This window comes from Narcine bancroftii, chromosome 12 (assembly GCF_036971445.1).
Source record: "Narcine bancroftii isolate sNarBan1 chromosome 12, sNarBan1.hap1, whole genome shotgun sequence".
NCBI lineage: Eukaryota > Metazoa > Chordata > Chondrichthyes > Torpediniformes > Narcinidae > Narcine > Narcine bancroftii.
The window spans coordinates 92,989,206-93,009,125 of NC_091480.1; the positions used below are offsets into that span (position 1 = coordinate 92,989,206).

Below are 19,920 nucleotides of genomic sequence, written 5' to 3' on the forward strand. Positions count from 1 at the left end.
ATTATAATAATATACAGTTTAAGGAAATGCAACACATGTTTCTATGTGGTCTATTTTGGTAAGAAAGAACACAGTATTTTCTAAGTGATGAAAAGCTTGAAACAACAAAATGTCAAAGATTCAGAAGCCCACATATGTAAATCATTCCAAGTGTTTGAACAGATCTAATAATAGGACTCCCACAACGCTGTTGGATAGATTGATCTCGGATTTAATGTAAAGGTCGACAATATACGGTAAAATTCAAGCAACCAACAGTCTCAATAAATAGGTAAAACAATTTGAGTTTACAATTGGTAAACCTGGGAGTTAGTTTGCCAATCAACTGGAAGATTCGCTTCCCTGGCTCCTACCAAACCCCATAGGTGCCAGAGATCTGGGTGATTCAAAATGGTAAGAATTGAGAAATTGTGGCCATCCCTGTTGATCTTGTCATTAGTGGTAGAGACCATTGATGTGGAAAGTGTTGTCAAAGTAGACTATGTCACTCCTTTAAGTCTCATGGACATCAGCAGAGGGAGAGATGAACATTCAGGGTAGAAGAAGGGGGCTGCCAGTCAAAAGAGATGCTTTACCCTGGATCATGTCCAGCTTCTTAACTGAAGATGGAGCAACACTTATTCAAGCATGTGGCAAGTAGCCTGTCGCACTGGACTTGCCAAGTGTGAAACCATTTAGAATATGAATCAAAATACTTCAAGTTCCTTGAAGTTCAACTATCACTTGTCAGGAAGGTGTAACAACGACTATACTTCCTGAAAAGACTGAAACAGGTAAGGTTATCGACCACCATTATGTTAACCTTTTTCAGGAGCTCTAACAAGAGCATCCTGGTTGGGAATATCACAGTGCGGTACAGTTGCTGCAGAGAATTGGATCAGAGGTCAATCTACAGGACCATAAGAGTGGCAGAGAGGATCACTGGAGTGTCCATCCCCTTCCCACCCCCTCCCTCCCCAGTCAAGGAAGAAATACAGGAGTATCACTGGAGTCTCTCTCTACATCCACACCCCCCCCCCCAACCCGACCCCATCGATGTGATCTACCGGGATCTTTGTCTGAAGAGGCCATGCAAAATCATTAAGGGCCCCTTTCACCCTGCACACATCTTTCAGCTGCTCCATTCGGGGAAACGAGGAGGATCAGAGCCAGCACGACCAGGACCAGCTCCTTCCCACGGACAGTGAGAATGCGGAACGAGCAAAGGAACTGCTTACCCTGACTATCCAAGACCCTCATATTAACGAAACAACACACATTTAATTAATTATTTATTGTCCAGCATATGCACGGGTGTTATGTTTGGTTGTGTGTCTGCATGTTTTGCACCAAGAATCTGATAACGCTGTTTTGTCCGGTTCAACCTGTACAATTAGACGACTTGACTTGAGAATATGTACCTGCTGAGATTCTGGCCAATGTTAACCATCCATAATATTGATGGTGATGCCACTGAATGACAGAATAGGCTCGAAAGGCTGATTGGCTATTCCCATTTTCCTTAAATGATGCTGCTTAAGTGGATTCAGAAAAGAGTGATACTGTAGCATGAAGTTACTGTGAAAATGTGATCAAAAACCGGAATGTTCATTTGAGCATTTCAATTTGTTGATTGATTTTGTGATATGTCTATTTAGGCATTCCACTTTTTACTAAGAATATTATAGAAAATTATCTGATGCTTAAAAGCTTTAATTTAGGGAAGAAATTAGTAAAGGAAGATGGTTTCCACTTTTGCACAAGCTTTGAAAAAATGCAAATAAAAAAATCAAGTTGTCAAGCCAACTTGCATGATGTTTAACTTTGTGGCCAGATTCTCGTTAAAACCAAGTTTACTGGAATCCCACTCATAGAAATAAACAGGAAGTCAAGTCAAGCCAGGCCACTCCAAATTAACTGCTAACTATTGGTTAATACATGGCAATGCACAACTGATAGTTACCTTGACAAACAAGTGTTTATCAGCAAAACAGAGGGGATGCAAGTTGCAATATTACATTCATGAGTCTTGGATGCACATAATTTATTTCAATGTAGTGTATTTAATTTAGACATACAGCACAGTAATGGACCCTTCCAGCCCATAAACCCATGCTGCCCAAATACTCCAACTGCTGTACATTTTTAGAGGGTGGGAGGAAACCAGAACACTCAGAGAAAACCTACACATACATGGGGAGAACATCCAAACTCCTTACAGATAGTGCCGGGCTGCTGGTACTGTCATAGCATTGCGCTAAATACTTTCTTTTATACATCTCATTTAACGGTCTTTTATTGTCTTTTCACACTGCTGCATGGATCCTCCCTCATTTTCCCTGGAGTCCCAACTCCTTTCTCCTGCTTCCTTCTTTTTTTCTTGCCATCATCTTGGAAAAAAAGAGGAATATCATACGAGAGAAGGGATGTAAAGTTGAGACTCTGCTCTCTGGTGAGACCTCACTTGGAGTATTATGTCCAGTTTTGGCCACCTTATTTGAGAAAAGAGAGGGTTCTGAGAAAATTTACTAGAATGATACCAAGAATGAAAGGTTAGAATATATGGAAAAATTGACGGCTCTTGGACTGTACTCATTGAGGAACAGAAGGATGAGTGGGGGGGGGGGGGGGGGGGGCAACCTCATAGAGGCATTTCAAATGTTGAAAGGCCTAATCGGAGTAGATATAACAAGGATGTTTCCTATGGCAGGGAAGTCTATTACAAGAGGGCATAACTTCAGGATAAAAAGGCATCAATTTAGAACAGACACAGAAAAGAATTTCTTTAGTCAGAGTCGTGAGTCTGTGGAAGCTGGGTCGTTGGGTGTATTTAAGCAAAAATTGACAGGTTATTTGATTGGTTGGAACATCAAGGGTTATGAAGATAAAGCCGGGGAGTGGGGCTGAGTGAGAGGATGGACCAGCTCATGATTAAAATAAAATGGTGCAGCAGACTTGATGAGCTGATGGGCCTACTTCGGCTTCTATAATTTGTGATCCTGAACAAGCTAATAGTTCTTTACAAATCCTCTCTACTGCTGAGATGGGACTATTATAACTTTAATTCTTCAGATTTATTCGAGTTCAGTGCTGTTTTACATTGTTTTAAATTTTCTGAATATTACATCTTCATTAAAGTTTACTCTTACTGCCTTATATCTACTTGTGTGATAACGCAAGCTAGGAGTATTACCTCAGTTTCTCATTATGATCCAAATGAACTTTTGTGTCTTTCACATATGTATTTCTACAGTCACCAAAAAGTAACACAATCAAACATTTGATTCATAAATAATTGGCATCAGCCAACACTCCGAGTTATTTCACAATAAAGTAAACATGCAAAATGGTAATTGTGAGCACATGCTTTAAATTCAGACTGTAACCTCACACATTTCCCCACAGCGGTGAATTGTCTTAACAGCCACACTTAAAACCTGGATCATGGTTAAGTGTAACATCAATGTTTTGGAACAAAATCCTTTATTTAGAAAGGCAATGCCACTCCAGCCTCTCATGGTTTTTAACAGGAGTCACGCATCTGCAATTTTGGTATTTCTCTGGAATAGGAAAATTGTTTTTCTTTTACATAAAATCTCAAAAAAGGATCATCCATAATGGAGAATTACAGAATTAATTAAATTAAAATTATGTCAATAAAAGCATTAAACCAAACCAATTTAAAATAATTTATTTATTTTCCCCAGTCTTCAGGTGGAGAATTTAAATCCTCTGCTAAAATCAGAGACACACATTTCCAACAGAGTGAATAACTATACACTCTGTCGCCAGACTCATCAGATGTGGCACAGAGAATCCTCACAAGTCAGGGACATAGTTGCATGGGAGTAGCTGAAAGGTGCAGTATCCTTCCAAACCATTAGCCACAGCCAACATGGTCTGGCCCAAATCTAAACAGCAAATAATTAGTCAAACAATTTTTCTATTCAACTTTCCAAAAGCAGGATAAAGATTGCCAAATTTGTCCCCTCAGTATTACACAGGAAAGGTCATGTGTTGCAAGCATAAAGAAGGCCTCCAACCAAATGTCATTAACATTGGTTTCTCCCATTTCCGTTAAACACCCCCTCCCTCCTTCTTCTTTCCCCCTGTCACCTTTCCCCAGCTCTCTCTCTTCTCTTTTCCCTCTGTCTCCTTTCACAGAGCCAAAATTAATTCTCACCTCTCCTATTATCCTATCCAATTAACACATTTTGTTAGTCAGGACTCTTTCCCCCGGCCAGTCATCAGTCTTTATTCTGGCTTTATTATTATTTTGGCTCAGGCCAAAAGCATCAGTGATATATCTTTACCTCTTATGGACCCTGTGAGACCAGTTGAGTTCCTCCAGCATTTCTGTGCTGTATGCTATGTTTTTACTGCAGGTACAATCACAGCATCTGCAGATTTAGATGTTTCACTTTCTTGCATGAAAAAGGCCACCATTTCGATTTGGGTATTTTGATGCTCACCTTGATTGAATGTCTCTGTCCCTGTCCCTGTCATCACACCAACCCCACCCCCTGGAATATACAGCTCTTTGATCCTCATTTGCATTCTGGGGGAATAGTCGTGAGGAATCTTTAACTGTGCATCATGACAAGGTTGTTGGTGAGAAATGAACAGTTACTGTGGTTATAATATGTGCACAAAATGCAGGGTTGATGTTTCATGGGGAAGGTCTCAAATTGGTGAATTAACAGCTTTGCCACACATGCAATTGCTTGGGTTCTGTCAGAGTTATGGCCTGCTCATATAGTCTTCAGAAGATTTTCCTATCTATATATCCAGATAGTTATTCTCTGCATAAACATTTCTAGAAAAGCTTCTCGAATGAATCAAGACCAAAGGATGATCTTGAACAATGCACTTTCTCCAAGCATTTTATGGGAATCTATTGCTGATACAGTAAAAGGAAGACATCGTCCAGTTTTTAAAATCCACACAATATGAGAAACAATTAAATGTAAATCTTCCTGATGCAGATCATTCTGCTTGTATAATTCACTTTACCTCTAAAATTGCTCCAATTTTTTGTTAAAGTGCCTGAAGAATTTGAACACATTGAACTAAAACATGGCTGCTTTCCAAGCACATGCAACACAAACTGAGCAAGAACAATGCCTCTGGCAAAAGAAGACACACTTTGGGAGCCTCTCCAGTCAGCCAATCTGCATGTTTCATTGAAGTACTGATGCAACATTGATTTAAACAGCAGACATTAGTGAACTTTAATGACATGCCAACAACAACAAAGAACTGATATTATTTAGTCACCCTTTCTTTTTGTGCTATCCTAAATAGGTTTGCTGGGACTATTATTTCAATATGTGTTCCCATGTGTCATCAGGAAGACTACAGTCAGTACGAATTGAAAGCCACGTCTCCTCCTCACTGATCACCAACACCCCAAGGATGCTTGCTTAGCCCACTGCTCTACTCATTATACATCCACGACTGTGTGGCCCAGCACAATTCCAATGCTACCAATAAGCTGATGACAGCACAGTTGTCGGCAGAATCACAAACAGCAATGAGGAGGGAGTTAGATCAGCTCTTTGAGTGGTGTCACATCAACAACCTTGTGCTCAATGTTAGGAAAAGCAAGTAGATGATTATGGACTTCAGGAGGAAGTCAGAGGAACATAACTCAGTCCTCAACGTAGTGGAGAGGGTCAAGAACAGGAAGGCATCAGAATAAAGACTGAAGACTGGCTGGGGGAAAGAGTCCTGACGAACAAAATATGTTAATTGGATAGGATAAAGGAGAGGTGAGAATTAATTTTGGATCTGTGAAAGGAGACAGAGGGAAAAGAGAAGAGAGAGAGCTGGGGAAAGGTGACAGGGAGAAAGAAGAAGAAGGGAGGGGGTGTTTAACGGAAATTCCTGGGCATCAACATCCTGGAGCCTCCATGTTGATGCAGTCAAAAAGAAGACCCGCCCGCAGCTATACTTTGTGAGGTGTTTGAGGAGATCCGGTACGTCACCAAAGACTCTCAAACACTTCTACAAGTGGACCGTGGAGAGCATCCTGGCTGGTTGCATCACTGTCTAATATGAAGGCACCAAATCTCAGGACAAAAAAAAAACTCCAGAGGGTTGTTAACTTGGCCTGCGACATCACAGGCACCAGACTTCACTCCATCAAGAACATCTACATGAGGCGGTGTCTTAAAAAAGCAGCCTCAATCTTCAAAGACTCCCCCCACCCAGGCCATGCCAATTTCACTCTGCTACCATTGGGAAGGTACAGGAGCCTAAAGACGAGCACTCAGCGGCAAAAGGACAGCTTCTTCCCCGCGCTGCCTTACTTTTTGTGCACTACTATTTTTAATTTTTTATATATTATTGTTGTAACATGGTTCATAATATTAATGTTTGTACTGGTGATGCAGCCGCAAAACACCACACTTTGTGACTTGTTAATGGCAATAAATTCTGATTCTAATTCTGAGCTCGGCTATTGTAAGGATGCACCCTTTCCATTGGGCCTGAAAGCAGACAGCAGTAATCAGTGGCAACAAGCAGATCCTAGCCTGGAAGGCTGAACAGTTTCAGTAATGATCCAGCTTGGGGGGGTTTTAACCTGATGACATAAAGCAGAGTTCTGATTGGAGCAGCCTGAAACTCCACTCAGATAGGAGGATTTTGAAGGTCTCAATGGACACAGAAACCTCCTCTATCAATCAGTGCCCCGGACGTTTCTACACCAGCTGATACTGAGACGGGCTTCCAGCGCTGGATTTCAGAACCTGAGGAGGTTCCCTACAATGAAGCAAGTCTCACAAGCATTTTGAAAGTTTCAAGTTCAAGTTATTTGTCATCAAACTGTACTAGTACAACCCGAAAGGTAGAGTTCTCCAGTACATGGTACAGAACAGTGCAAACACACATACAGACATAACATACATACAGACAAATAATATACTGTATGTACACAGTACATATATACATACATTAAAATAAATATGATTAATAAAAACAGTAGAGACATCAATAGTGTTTTGCTATTCCGTGAGTGGCTGGTTTCATTTGTAGGCCAGATGTGTGCAATCCAACAGCATGAAAACTGCCGGTGACTGTGGCACCCTGTTGTGCATGCCCAGAGTCTCTATGTTTTTTTCCTTCATTCCTTTGGTTGAAGTTGAATCACATATTACAGAAAAATGAGATGCTAGATCGTTCAATTTCAAGACAATATATTTTCTACAAATTTGCACATATTGACCCTGTAGATGTTCATCCACTTCTTTTTATACTTGCATTTCTCAGAGACATTTAAATAAGTACTTAGTGTAGTTTGGCAGCTGGATATGGAATGAGAAGTTCACGTTCATGTTAATTATCATGTGTACAAAAGTACAGTGAAAAAGTCAGATGTCAAATATTATTCTACGTATAATTACTTAGAGCTAAAGTGAATAAAGATATATATCAGCACTTAATAAATATCTTTCTTACAAATTATGATCTCTGTATGAGCATGTTATTCCTAAATTAATGAATCATATTTTTATACACTGACTAAATCATTTTTATTTTCAATTGTTGGCTGTTCTTTCACAACTGAGAAATACCAGCTAGCAGATAAAAATTGGGAGGTTGTAAAGGGTAATAAGACAGCTCAGTAATCCCATTAATGGTCAAATCTTGCCTGTAACTTGGTGAACAGTCTATTTATTTGTTTCAATTAAAGGCCAGTTTATTTGCGTAAATCAGTCACAAACTAGTCACTGAGATTCTGATATAATTTTACAAAGGGTTGAAAAAGGAAGAAAAAAACACTGCCTGTTCCCACTCCAAAACTTTGGCTGACTAATTTCTGCCTCACCGCATGTGAAGTCAAACCAGCTGAGAATGTCCAGCTTTTTCTGTTTTTGTAACTGCAGCATTTTACCTAAAGGCTTTAACAGTGCAAACTGAGATGGTGTCAAACACATATATATTATGCATTTGCATCCTCCGGAAAATACATACACCTACATGCAAATGCAGCAGAAGTAAATAACCTAAAGTGCAGAAGTGTTTTGTTAATATCACACAAATGGTGGTCAAATCAGTCTTGTTCTTGTAATAAGCAAGGTAAACCACCTATTCACTTCTAAATAATTACTCTGTTGGCCCAACCCAATAAACTGATATGGAAAGGTTACAAAAACTGTTAGTCACACTGGCTGAATTTTTGTTTGTGTTGTTTTAATTCAAACGTTGGAAACCGATGAATTTGGCACTGTAAGATCTAGAGCAGAGACATGGTTCTTTGATGTGGCAATCTGTAGAATACCAGGTAAATGTCAACGTTTAGTTGTTGATGAGTGATAAGATAGTGTCGAAACCTTGGGTTAAAAATATTCAACATGCAAAGCATTTATTATAATAAAATATAAGGAAACAGGAAGGATGTTTACCTATTAAAAAATGTCAGTAAAATTCAGATTCTTCATATAAGAAAATTGATTGTCTCATCACTCAATTTAATTCATCAAAACAAGATTTTAAACCATCAGTTAAAAATACTTATATTGAGTGACCGTGAATATTTTTGCAGAGGACATGTGTGCGCATTAGTCATCAGTGCAACATCACTGTAACATACACTATGTGCCTTGCATTGAAAATCATTAAGGTTAAACACATTTTAAATCATTATGGTGTTAAATAATTTAAAAAAAAAGATTTTTGACAGCTTTCAGGATAAAAGTAATGACTTTGTAAATTAGGATCATGCAGGCCACAGATTTAATTATCATTCCAGGCAAAGTAAAATAACCTCACAAGGATTGCAAAGAATCTAGAATGGCCACAAGGGTTCTTCAATAAGGAAAAAACTTCAGATGAATTTTTGAAGTTTGTCCACTTCTGGAATGTAAAATTCCAATTTTCTGGTCATATCGGAGATTTGGACCTGGTGTTTGGGCTGCCAATGGTTTGAACAATTGTCTCTGCGACTGCAGAGGCTGCAGGGTGTGCAGGAGGTGAATCCGTGGACTCTAAGTGTCTCTGATGGGACTCTCTTTTGCTTCTCTTTCTCCTATTGTTAGGGGTGACAGGCAATACTCATGGAAACTCTTTGTTTGCCTTTCAGTCGTCAAAAGTTGAAGAATATCATGCACATTATGTTTTTATGATGTGTCAATAGAATGATCCTTGAACTTTGAATCTTAAATGTGACTTTAAGTGAGTAGAGAATAGCTCCCTGTGATGCTTACATTACCAGACTTACCTGTGGGAATTCACTGTGGACTTCCACATGATAATTAGTTACTTAAGAAACTATTTGCTTATATCTATATTGCAATTGAACACATGCAAGAAAAGAAGTGGCAAACAAATGACATTGAATTGATGTGGAATGGAAGTAACTAGTAGTTTTTCTCTTACTGTTGGCCTTCACTGTTTACATAGAACCTCTGATAACTGATCCCAGATCTTTTTTCATGGTTGTGACTCCGAGAATTGTCCTTTCCCAACTTGTATCTTCCCGTTGTCTCCACTTTCACGTGCAATTGTGAAAAATATGAACAGCCATTTTCTTTAAATCACTGTCATCCAGGACTTCAAATGTTCTGAAATCCAGGAGTTTTGTTTGACCAACTTCTTCAACTTTCTGTTTGGTAAGAAATACCACAACCAGGAACTGAATATTGAGCCATGAAACAGGCGCAATTTACTGATAAAATAAAGCACTAGTGAGTTGCTTTTATCTAACTTACTCAAGTTAATGATTCATTTGTTAATAAATTGGTACATTCCATTATCTAAATGTCATGTTCAAATAATGATATATATGTCGATAGAAACAAGTTGTAATAGCAATTTGTCATAGAGACTCACTCTGAAATCTTTATTTAAATAATAACTAGTTACATCAGCTGTTTAAAGGCAAGAGTTTAGAACACAATGAAAATAACATGAGAAAATGACTCATAATAAGAAACTATTGTCAATATTTTGACTTCCCTAGAAAATAAGTTATCAAGATCAGTCTGATACATTACTACTTTAGACCTGCCCCTTTCTCACAGCTTCACGGTCATGCTGGAATAGTCTTTCATTTCCTTCATGCTTTCCAATATTTAGAGCAAACATCTTTTTTCTGCCAACAGAACATCAACATGAATCTTGCTCATTTTCTCCTACATGTACGATGTGCTTTAAAACTTGGCACCCACGCATTGTCTGCCTGCCTCCTACAGCTTACACCCACGAAATAGATTATCCTTATCTTCATTTTAGCAACATGTACTGACCCTGGTAGACACCCACTCACAGAAGTGGAAATTGCTGGCAAGCTATCCAACCTCCTACAGCAGCGCCACACATGTATCTGCAACAGGATCCAGTTTAGTTTTTAAATATAAGAATTAGAATTTACTGTCATGAACATGGCACAAAATTGGTTGTTTCGTGGCAGCATTGCAGGTGCAAATATTGCTAAAAGTTTCATTTTTTAAAAAATAAATAAATTAGTGTAAAGAGAAAGTGAGGTAGTGTCTGTGATTCATTGACCATTCAGAAATCTAATGGCAGATGGGTAGAAGCTGTCTTTGTTCTATTGGGTGTTCATCTTCAGGCTCCTGTACCTCTTTCCTGATGATAACAGTGTGAAGAGGACATTACCTGGATGGTGAGGGTCCTTGAGGATAGAGGCTGCTATTTTGGTTTGACCATGTAGAAATTACAACACTTTTTAATGCATTCTCCCCTCATTTCAGGGCTCCATAATGTTTGGGACATTATGATTGTGAGTGCTCAGGTCTGTTTAATTGTTTCATTGGTGCAAGTATAAGAGATTTAGACTTGCTTCCAGGTTTATTAGTGCCTTTGGAGTCTGTAGTTGCCACCTCTCAACATAAGGACCAGAGTTTGTGCCAATGAAAGTCAAAATAAGCCATTATTAGGGCTGAAAAACAAGAATAAAACAGTAAGAGACATCGCCCAAACAATGGCAAAGGTGGTATGTTTTGGATCTTGGGCAGTTCCTTTGCACCTCCACATTTAGCTCTTGCCATCACTCTGATACAGGTTAATTTTGGTCTCATCTATCCACAAGTCCTTTTTTCCAGAATTCAGCAGGCTCTTTTAAATACTTTTTGAGACTAACTAATGGTTTGCATCTTGCAATGAGGTCTCTGCATTTCTTTATGTGAAGTCTTCTGTGGGAAGGAACTGAATAAAATTAGTCTATTCTCACCCAAAAGATCAAGTCAAGTTTATTGTCATCTGATTGTACAAGAACAACCCCATGAAATAGCATTCTCTGGTCCTCTGTCCAAAACATGCAGACACACAACCAGACATAACACAGGCCAACGTTACATATACAGGCCAAGTATTTCATCAATATAAATAAATAAATAAATTTTGCTTCATGAATTTGAGAGACTCAAATGGTTAGTGTGAGCAATTCCTTGGGTTGTTCAGCATTCTCACTGCCCCTGGGAAGAAGCTGTTCCTCAGCCTGGTGTGTTGGCTCTGATACTCCTGCATCTCTTTCCTGATGGGAGCAGCTGAAAGGTGCCGTGTTCATGGTGGAATGGGCCCTCGATGATTTTGTGTCCCCTCTTCACATAACAATCCTGGCAGATCACATCGATGGGGGTGGGGGAAATGAGAAGAGAGATCTCTTTGAGATGCATTATTCTGAGAGAAATTGACAAAATGCAGTTGCTATTTCCTCTCATCAGATAGATCTAACAATAGTATGAATTGGAAACAACATCTCCTCTTTTCTGACTATCAACACAGGCGCTCCTCAAAGATGCGTGCTTAGCCCACTGCTCTACGTACTATACACCCATGACTTTGCGGCCAGGAACAATTCCAATGCTATCTACAAATGTGATGATTTGTAGATAGGCACCAGACTTCACTTCACTAAAGACATCTACAAGAGGCAGTGTCTTAAAAAGGCACCCTCTATCCTCAAGGACCCCCACCACCCAGGCCATGCCCTCTTCACTCTGCTACCATCGGGGAAAAAGATACAGGAGCCTAAAAACGAGCATTCAATGGCACAAGAACAGCTTCTTTCCCGCTGCCATCAGATTCTTGAATGATCAATGAACCAAAGACACCACCTTACTTTGATTTTTTTTGTGCACTATTTTTATTTATTGTTGTAAGGTGGTTTATATGAATGTTTGCACTGCAATGGAGCCACAAAACAAGAAATTTTGTGACTTGTTCATGACAATAAATTCTGATTCTGAGACTAATAGGTCTGCTTCTTGTCACAGAGTTGTAATTCTTTTGAATTCTGTAGCTCATTAGCTACTAATGCTCAGCAACTGAGGATATTCAATTTTACATGACCAACATTTGCTCATTAAGGGAATTTGAGTATATTTTGGATTGGACAGCTGTGTGGTGTTGAGGCATAGGATCACCATCATCTTATTGAAAGGTGGAGCAGCTCCAAGGGCTATGTGGTCAAAGAGTTCCAATCCAAAATGTTGACTGCCCATTTCCTAAATGTTGCCTGACCTGCAGTGAACCTCCAGCTTCTCCTTGCTTGTTCAAGTTCTAGCAAATACAGTCTTTGTGTTTTTATATCAGTCATGACTTTGGGAGAAAGCCCATTCTCTCCATTAACTGAGATCATGGTTTTTTTTTAAAAAAAACATCCACTACCCTGAAGGACCATACTAGATTGTGTTCAGGTCTCTGGAATGGCTTTAAAATCACAACCACAACTTAGAGATACTGATCCCTGATAAGAGTCAGAGGTGAGATTTGCACTAAATTAAATGTGGCCTTTCCTGTTTCCATTCGGAGAAGCTTCATTTAGAATAAATCTTAGTCGTGGCTTCTTAGTTACAGAAAGTACTGAAAATACTCTTCAGGTTAATTATTTATTTCATTAACTGTAGTAATAATAGGCGAACCACCAGCAGAAATGTTCTTTTCATGTGTATTGTACACAACTCAATGACTGTACTTAACATAATTTTACATGGCTGGATTCAACCAGTCACCTTGACTTTTACAAAGGCAAGATAAAATGCAAAAGTGTAAATCTGTTCTCCTTTGCCATATTTCATTTAAAAAAATGAGTGGTTAAGCCAAAGAACTAATTAAGTTTTACTGAGGATGTAATCAAAGATAAAATATTTCCTATTATCTTAAAATTTTCATTCTTGTTTACAAAAATCATCCTGGCCTCCTTCGGCCATATAACCCTATAATATCTTGGAGCTTCTCCTTTTCTGGTTCTTGGGTATATCTGAGTTGCATTGCAAACTCTCTAGCAACAGTTCTTCAGTTGTCAAGTCCCTAAGCTTTAGAATATCCGACCTAATCTTCATGGCTCTCTTTATGCTGCTTCTTAAAACCTATTCAGATTTATTGTCAGAGTACATACATGACATCACATACAACCCTGAGATTCTTTTTCCTGCAGGCAATGCAGAATTGCCATTTATTGGCAGTGCAACCACTCTCAACGTACACTTGTAAACAAATAAAGAAATGTAAACAAATTGACTGTGCGATACAAAGAAGAAAAAGAATCAATAAAATGGTCAAGTCAGAGCCCTTAAATGAGTCTGATTGAGTTTGTTGTTGAGGAGTCTGATGGTAGAGTGGTAGGAGCTGCACCTGAACCTGGTGGTCCGAGTCTTGTGGCACCTATGCCTTTTCTCAACTGTAGCAGCAAGATCAGAGCGTGTGCTGAGTAGTGTGGATCCTTGATGTTTGCTGTTGCTCTCTGATAGCAGTATTCCCTGTTGCTGTCCTTGACGGCGGGGATGGTTTTACCCGTAATTTGCTGGGCTGTGTCCACTACCTTTTGCAGGGCTTTACACTCCAGGGCATTGGTGTCCCAATACCAGACCATGAAGCACACTTTCCACCCCACATCCGTAGAAATTTGCCAGGGTTGCCGATGTCATGCCAAACTTCCTCAAACTTCTGAGAAAAGTCGCTGAGGTGCTTTCTTCACAATGCCATGTGGGTATTGGGTCAATGAAATATCATCCGAGATAGTGACTCCCAAGAACTTACATTTGCTTACCCTCTCTGATTCCCCCAATGGATTGTATTCCTCTGGGTCACCTATTCCTTCTATATTAACATTTCTATCAAAAAAATGTAATTTTGTTTTCTTTTTTATTGAATAATGTCTTGGTACATTTTTCATCAATGAAGATGTTGTATAATAAATGTACATTCTTTTTCATGTTTCATAGCAAATTATTGCCAGAACAATGTGGTCACTTTTTTTTCAAATTACAGTTTATTTTATAATCAACTTATAAAATCTAGGAGGAGTTGTTCCATTTTTAAAATTTAGTTTCAGAATGACTTTTCAATTTCCTTCAACTTATAAGAATCTCCAACTTTTATATTTCCTCTGAATTGATTTTAATATACAAGCACTAAGACATGAAAAGAAATAAATATTTTTATTATTTGACTACTCACAATAAACATGAAGTGGAACTTACCGGGGATAGTGAAGAAAAGAAATAAGAATATGGTTGAAGGGGGTCTTGAAAATCTAAGTGGACTGTCATACTAATAACTTTTCTCAGTCTGATATAATTGAAGTATATTTTAAATAATATTTAGTTTGCTTATCTGCAATTATAATTGCCATTAAACATCTTTACTATCAGCAAAAGATTTTTTAATTTAAAAATTTATTTTCAGCACGGCAGAAGCCAATTCCAGCCTTTTAAACCCATGCAGCCCAATTACACCCTAATTAATCTACAACCCCATACATTTTGAATGGTGGGAGGAAACCAGATCAGCCGGAGAATGTGCATGCAGACCTGGGGAGAACATACAAATTCCTTACAGTGCCAGATTTGAATCTGGGTTGCTAGCCCTGTAATAGCGTCACACTAACCGATAGGCTAACTGTGCCCCCCCCCCCCCACCACTTTTTAACATATGAAAATGAATACTCATCAGAAAACTGGATGTAACCTGCAGTGGCTGCACGTTGCTTAGCGTACATCTATAAAGGAGAGTAGTGTCTATTGCAGTTACTACAGTTGGCAAACGAGTAAGGTTTAATTCTCCAATCTATCTGTTCATCTTAATGGCAAATGGGGAAACACAAGTAAATATGTAACAGTAATGCAGTTTCTTGAATAAACAGGTAATTTACATTTGTTTGTGATCTGTTTACAACTTCAGATTTGCGATTTAGAATGTGGAGAGGATGTTTAATGATTGATCCATATTAATTTGAGTAAGAGACAAAGGAATCTTTACTGCATTTCAATAGCAAACATCGTAACTTGCTCTCCATGTGCAGTATTGTTTCAAAAGAAAACACCGATCTCCTGGAAGCTCTGCATTAAAAAAACCAGTTGCATCAATGGTAGTCACCCAGACTCACTTTCACAGCCACATTGCCTTCCACTCTTGTCTACTTATAGTTGTATCAATATTCATTTGATTTGCAGAAAAGTGGAAATATCTGCCATTTCACCTCCCACCTGAGAGTACTGTGGTGACTGCTGTGGTAATATGTGGTGATTGCTAAATTCCAGAGGTCAAAGCAACAGAAAATATTACTGTCTGGATCATCACACTTACCATTCATTATATGGTTCTGCTGTTCTGCATTTTCCATATAACATTAAATCAAATTCAACAAGGAACAATGGACACCAATCAAGATAATTCTATATTGGAAAGGTGACTGAAGACATTGTTTTGGTGTCATAAGGCGCACTGGGCATCTTTTGCCGATAGTGAATCTTTGCCTTACGGTAGACTAGAGAAAATTATGTTTAATATCACATTTTTTGTTTTATTTACAATAAAATAATCTTGAATCATTTGCCAGGATTTAGAACTTCTGCCAGGACGTTGTCTGAGGCCTTTCTATTCTTTATTTGACAAATGCCTATCCAATTTCTGGTTATGATTTGCAGCAAGGCTCGAATGGATATTTTTCTGTGGCAATGTGGTCGATGGTGCTTGCATTAAAGACAAAGTATCAGTGGAGAACTACTGTTCCCCTTGAAAGTAACAATTTACTGATCAACTCTGTCCTTGATAAGTTCTCCTTTATTTTTGGCTCGTGATGGATGGAGCCTTGGTGCTAGGCCATAAATTAGCCTTGACGATGCTGAGGAATTTGTGCATGCCATGATTATCAGTCACTCTATGGAACTTCTGAACTCTTTCTACCCATCATCTGTTCTCTCTTTAGGTCACAGGCAGGCCTGGATTAACTAATAAACAAAATAAGCATGTGGCGACGGCTCCAAGAGAAGGGGGTGCCAGTTTTTTTTCCAGTGCTGGATTTACCATGATGCAGTTGAACTAGGGCCCCTCAAAATGGATCCTCCACAATAAATGAAAAAAAGTATATATACAAGTTATATTTAATATAGTTGTGGCATCTGGTCTGTAAGAAAACCGGATTTTAATCTATTATTTCACATTCAGCACTTATTGAGTCTTAATGTCTTGTCAGTTAGACAATGGAAGGGTCAAGGGGGAACCACTGTTGGGCTGTGCTTGGGGCATCAGCTGACCTTAATCTGGCACTGGCCATAAGTTTCTGGTGGACCTTCAGGTGTTCCTTTTCCTCTGAGGTGTGGTGGACTGTCTTACATTTGTGATTGATCAGCTCCTGAATCTCCTAGTAAATTTAATCAAAACAGTCTGAGCATTTTCTGTTAGAAAAACCAAGAGAACCCTTCACAGGTATTAGTTGTGCATTTCTGGGAGGTCCAGCGCTATGATGCCTATTGGGGATCATCGTTATCTGAGGCATTGGGTAAGAAGGTTATCCAAATGGGATCCTTGAGACCAACTTTGATTTTCTTCTGTTACTGCTGCCATTTTAGGGCTGGATGGATGTAGGCCACAGAACTGAATCAGTTGGTGAAGAAGTCATTCTTTTCTTCTCGGTATATTTATGCCGCTGCTGAAGATCAAACTGAGCTAGGTAGGTCACGTCTCCAGAATGGAGGACCATCGCCTTCCCAAGATCATGTTATATGGCGAGCTCTCCACTGGCCACCAAGACAGAGGTGCACCAAAGAAGAGGTACAAGGACTGCCTAAAGAAATCTCTTGGTGCCTGCCTCATTGACCACCAACAGTGGGCTGATATCGCCTCAAACCATGCATCTTGGCGCCTCACAGTTCGGCGGGCAGCAACCTCCTTTGAAGAAGACCGCAGAGCCCACCTCACTGACAAAAGACAAAGGAGGAAAAACCCAACACCCAACCCTAACCAACCAATTTTCTCTTGCAACTGCTGCAACCGTGTCTGCCTGTCCCGCATCAGACTTGTCGGCCACAAACGAGACTGCAGCTGACGTGGACATTACCCCTCCATAAATCTTCGTCCGCGAAGCCAAGCCAAAGAAGATACAGTATAATATACTTTTCCCCTTTTGAATATCCAATTTGTATACTGTTTGAATGTCTTCTTAGTTTCACCAACCATTTTGCAGCCTACAAGACCACAATGACTTACAACCCACAGATGCATGGTGGTTTCAGACTGTAGATACTTTGCCTGAAAAATGTGGTTTCTTATTTTAGTTCCTTTTGTGGCTTATCTTAAAAAGACTGTAATTGTAACACTGCTGTGAATTTTGTGTTTTTTTTAAACAAAATAGTTCCACAATTATCTTGTTTGTATTTCCTCTGGTACTTAGATGAAACCAAAATTTAAACCATGGAAAGAGTTGCATTGACATATTTATCTTGTGTTCTCTAAGCTTTAAATGTTGACCTTTAAATATCTCTGACATCAATGTATAGGTAGTACTTTAGAAGGCATGCTTGCTCCAAAAATATTCTCTGCTTGCTTATCCTCCAGGCACTAGGATATGTCTATTAGCCTGTGGGCAATGTGGGGTGGGCAGAGCTATCCAGCTACTATCTCCTTAGCACGTTCTGACAGAGCACAGTTGAAAAGTGTCTCAACTCTCCTAATGCCGAGATGAAGAGGGCTTTGCAGGATGACTGCAAGGAAACCTCAGACCTTGTGGTGTCTGAATTCATTGTTTAGGATTATGCCCCATGATTTCATTCATCCTCTGTTTCAACATACTGTAAGACTGTACAACTTGTAACCACATCAGTAGAAAATACGGACAGGTCAGATAAAAGGCCACCATGATGATATGTGGCAAAGAGTTTTGCAACTACCATGTAGCATGAAGCTGACACTTGGAAGGTACAAGAACTGAAATACGAGTGCACTTTCCTGATTACAATGGTGACTTTGGTAAATTGTGATGCCATACATCTTGAGAGCACTTCTTTTGGCACTACCTCTAATTTATTTTTTTCATTCAAGCATACAGCATGATAACAGGCCCTTTTCGCCCATGAGCCCATGTTGCTGAATTACACTCGATTAACCTACAACCCCTGTTCATTTTGAAGGATAGGACGAAACCCAGAACACTTGGAGGAAACACATCCAGACATGGGGATAACGTGCAGGCAGTGCTGGATTTAAACCCCAGTTGCTGGCGCTGTAACAGTGTTGCAATAACTGCTACGCTAACCACACCACCCCAAAAAATAATCAACAAGTCAGTTCAAATTGCTTGACACAGTTGCTTACCTACTCTTACGAATCACTTTCCTATTTATTTTTGCTAATCTCTAATTGAAATCCCCTTCTGCTATAACCAAGTTGAGATGCCTTTTGGAGCATTTCAAAATCATTGTGGAATTTTGCACAATAGCAGTTAATGGGGCTGCTGCATCACAGCTCAAGTGTCCCAGAATGAATCCTGATCCCTGATGATGTCTGTCTGTAACTTGCATGTTCTCTCTGTGACCACATGGGTTTCCCCAAGGAGCTCTGGCACGGTAGAATTGGCTACTGTAAATTTGTGTAGCTAGAATCTTGGGGACAATAGGATATGAGGGGAATAAAATGGGTTAGGGTAGAAGTTTGATGGTCAGCATTGATGAATCAAGGACCAGTTCCATGCTATATTCTTTCATTATGAAGGACTTTGTAGTGACTATTTCCTTTATTGTCTGCAATTTGACCTGTATAAAATCTTCCGACTTCCTTTCAGTGCACTTGAAAACTGTTAAAATGTGCTCCTGCTCCTGATATTAGATCTGAAAATAAAATTGATTCCTTTATCTTCAGAAAACGTAGAAGGTTTAGAGGATGATTGTTTTATTCTCTGAGGGATTATCCTTCAGTTGACGCTTAGTGCCTTTTCAAGTGGTTGTTGGAAATCCCAAGGTGTTGAAGGGTAAGGAGAGCTCCACATGTACAAAGTAAACATCATCTTTAATTAACTCTGGTTTTAAAAAAAAATTAGCTGATGTTTGCACATGTATCCTTGGAGAATATTGTGAAATAGTGAAAGGATTTTCAGATGTATTTACTTTCTCTCACGACAGTCTGCACCATTTAAGAGTGTAGATGGAACTTGTACCACCGCTAAATGTTGTATAAAAGTAACACTTAATGGTGTGCCAAAGCCAGCTATGAGCAATGTTCTCTGGCAATGAAATCCTCTCAAGCACAGAGCCCAAGATGTTGCACATTCTCAGCATTGCAGCAGAGTTAGTGCAGGAAGTGATTGTACTTTTGTTGGAATGTGGTGTAGAGAGAACTGAACTGTGCAGAAAGAGGGTCAGAGATTAGAGTGAAAGGATTGGCAATTTGAAGGGGATGTAGTGGACACAACAAATTATACTAGGGATGTGGACGTGAAGCTAAGTTTGGTGGGTACAGTCAGGTAATTTACAGTCAGGTCAAAGATTTGTTTGGAGAGACACTTAGGCTGGAAATAGGGGAAGTGAGCACATTAGATGGACTGATGATTGTGGAGGAACACTTGTGGAAGGTTGATGATATTGACAGTTAAGGTAAGGTATAGGGATAATACAAAATAAACCATTAAAATGAAGACCTATCTAGAATACAAGCAATGGATGTCAACCTTCTGCCAGGAATTATTGGGAGGAGGGGGAAAGT

General features: G+C 39.3%; 1 protein-coding gene across 13 annotated transcripts in view; it reads right to left on the reverse strand.

The window, feature by feature from the left end:
• Positions 1-19,920, reverse strand: part of LOC138746534 (tumor necrosis factor receptor superfamily member 16-like) — a 314,868-nt gene that overhangs the window by 277,748 nt on the left and 17,200 nt on the right. For 6 of the 13 annotated variants that reach the window (XM_069904788.1, XM_069904789.1, XM_069904785.1 and 3 more), the window contains one exon: positions 9,361-9,586. The exons of the other annotated variants lie outside the window; for them this stretch is intronic. The gene's annotated coding sequence lies outside the window, so the exon portion shown is untranslated. The remainder of the gene's footprint in view (positions 1-9,360; positions 9,587-19,920) is intronic. 13 annotated transcript variants of the gene reach the window in all.